This window comes from Dasypus novemcinctus, chromosome 9 (genome assembly GCF_030445035.2).
Source record: "Dasypus novemcinctus isolate mDasNov1 chromosome 9, mDasNov1.1.hap2, whole genome shotgun sequence".
Lineage (NCBI taxonomy): Eukaryota > Metazoa > Chordata > Mammalia > Cingulata > Dasypodidae > Dasypus > Dasypus novemcinctus.
The window spans coordinates 77,104,203-77,106,793 of NC_080681.1; the positions used below are offsets into that span (position 1 = coordinate 77,104,203).

Consider the following 2,591-nt stretch of genomic DNA (forward strand, 5'->3'; position numbering starts at 1 on the left):
AAGTGTCCATCAACCAATGAATGGATAAACAAAATGTGGCATATACATATTATGGAATACTAAGCTGCTGTAAGAAGAAATGAAATTGGGACACATATGATAACATGGATGAACCTTGAGGACATTGTGTTAAGTGAAAATAAGTTAGACACAAAAGGACAAATAGTGCATGGTCTCACTAATATGAACTAAATACAAAGAATAAACACATAGGGAAGCAGATGTGCCTCAAGCAATCGGGCACTCACCTACCACATGGGAGGTCCGAGGTTCGATTCCTGGTGCCTCCTAAAGAAGACGAGCAAGACAGCGAGTTGATATGACAGGCTGGTGTGGTGAGCTGATGACACAATGAGATGATGCAGTGACAAGTCACAAAGAGGAACAGGAGAAACATAAGAAGCAGGGAGCGGATGTGGCCCAAGAGATTGGGTGTCTCCTTCCCACATGGGAGGTCCCAGGTTCGGTTCCCAGTGCCTCCTATAAAGAAGATGAGCTGACACAGAGAGCACACAACAAACAGACAGAGAGTGCAAACAACTTGGCAGTGGGGAGAAATAAAGAAATAAAATAAATCTTAAAAAAAAAAATCATGGAGTTAAAACCTAGAGTTAAAGGTTATTAGGAGATAGGAGAGCTGAGAAGGCATACTGATGCTTAAAGTAGTATGAAATTTTTAATTGACTTGACTGTAAAAATGTGGAAATGGATAGAGTTGATGATAACACATTATAGTGAGCAGCATTAATGCAGCTGGTTTATAAATGTGATTGTGGCTGAAAAGGGTAGTCTAGGGATGAAATGTCAATTGAAAGAAAGCCTGAGAATAATCTAGGGCACGGGTTCTTAACCTTTTTTGTTCCACGGACCCCTTTGCCAGTCAGGTGAAAACCATGGACCCCTTACTACGTCTACACTATACTCAGTATTATTTAATAAATATATCACACCTGCACCACCAACACATCCCCACAAGAATATGTTCTTTAGAATTTCAATTCAAGCTCACGGACCCCTGGTTAAGAACCCCTGATCTAGGGCATAAATAACAATGTGAACCCAGAGGTGGCTGAGATTTGTGGTCAACAGTACAAATACAAGAATGTCCTATGAACTAGAACAAATGTACATCATTATTGCAAAGTGGTAAAAACGTGGAGAAGCCTGGGAAAAAATACAATTAATGTAACCTGTGGACTATAGTTAACAGCAATACTGTAATATTCTTGCATCAATGCCAAAGATATTCTGTGTTAATAATAGGGGTAAGGAAAAAATATACTAAATGTACTCCAGAGACCATAGTTAGTGGTAATAGTCTGAAGTTATTATCTCATAATCTGTACCAAATGTTCCACAATAGTGTAGTGTGTTGGTGGAGGGGTAGTGGATGGGAATCCCAACGTGTTCATGATTGTTTTGTAAGTTCACAACCTCTACAATAAAAATATTTTATAAAAAAAGAAATAGACCCAGCATGTTCCCAAGATCTCTGGTTGCTTGTGGCCAAGGGATCTCCAACTGCATGCGAGAGCAATCTGGAGAGACTTTGACAGCCCAGGTCAGCAGAGTACCTGCTGCTGCCACTCGACTTTCCTATAATATCTCAGGACCTGGGCTTGGAGGGACCCGAGGCCAGGTGTTTCCATTTATTCTGCAGGTTACCCCTGAGTTTCCAAACAGTGTTAACATGTCTGAAGATGCCAGCTTGTTGCTGGAGCAGGTCTGTGATACCTAGAAAGCCATCCTCATCTGATTATGAACCTAGAGTTGGGAGAAGCACTCAGAAGAGGCAGGCTAAAAGGCACCTGTCTGGTTATTAGGTGGAAATTGTGAACTCTGCAAGGAGAGTCCTTTGCTTTTTGTTGAGTGCTTCTAACCCTTGTGTCTAACATGTTGATAACAAATAAAATATTTACTCTTTGGGGAAAAAAAATAGACAAAGTAGCACTATTGGAACAAAAATAATCACTGTGGACAACTGAGAGCAACTGAAGCATACGGAGCTCTAACATAATTCAGCACGGACTCCAGAGCTTTTGACCACTGTCAAAGGACAAGGCTGGAGCTGGTCAGTGGGCCGGGATGAGCAGGGGGTGGAGGACAGGAGCATACTCATTAACAAGAAATTCTGCTGTTGGATGGGTGTGCTTGGCTCTTTAAAAAGCTGGGCTCATTAAGGATTCTAGGGTGCAGGACCCCCGGGCACTGTTGAGTCCCTGTGGCTGCACAGCCTCTGGCCTCTTGGGGTGGTGTAGTTATGGAATCCACTGCTACATGTCGCTTCACTTAGCTCTCTTCTCCCTTTCAGCACTACTGTAATAAAACTTTCACTTCGATCTGCCTGGGTGTCACACGCTTTCGTTTGCTCTCACTGAGTTCTTTCAATGGTACAGCAACCCAAAATGCTGTACCATACACTAAAGAGGGACAAACTTTAGTCTATTCATGTGACTATATATTTTGCAGATGTTAAGAAGAATGAAATAGAGGCTCATATACTGATATGGAAAGATGTGCAAAATCAATTGACAACTTTTAAAAAACTATGTTATGACCTGCGGAAGGCTGAAAACAATGCCCTTCCATAG

At 41.8% G+C, this 2,591-nt stretch overlaps 1 non-coding gene across 1 annotated transcript; it reads left to right on the forward strand.

Moving 5' to 3' along the window:
• The first annotated feature begins 1,473 nt into the window (after positions 1–1,473).
• Positions 1,474–1,604, forward strand: LOC111766422 (small nucleolar RNA SNORA44). The gene has a single exon (XR_002798477.1). It is a non-coding gene; the product is annotated as a small nucleolar RNA SNORA44 (small nucleolar RNA).
• The last annotated feature ends 987 nt before the right edge of the window (positions 1,605–2,591 follow it).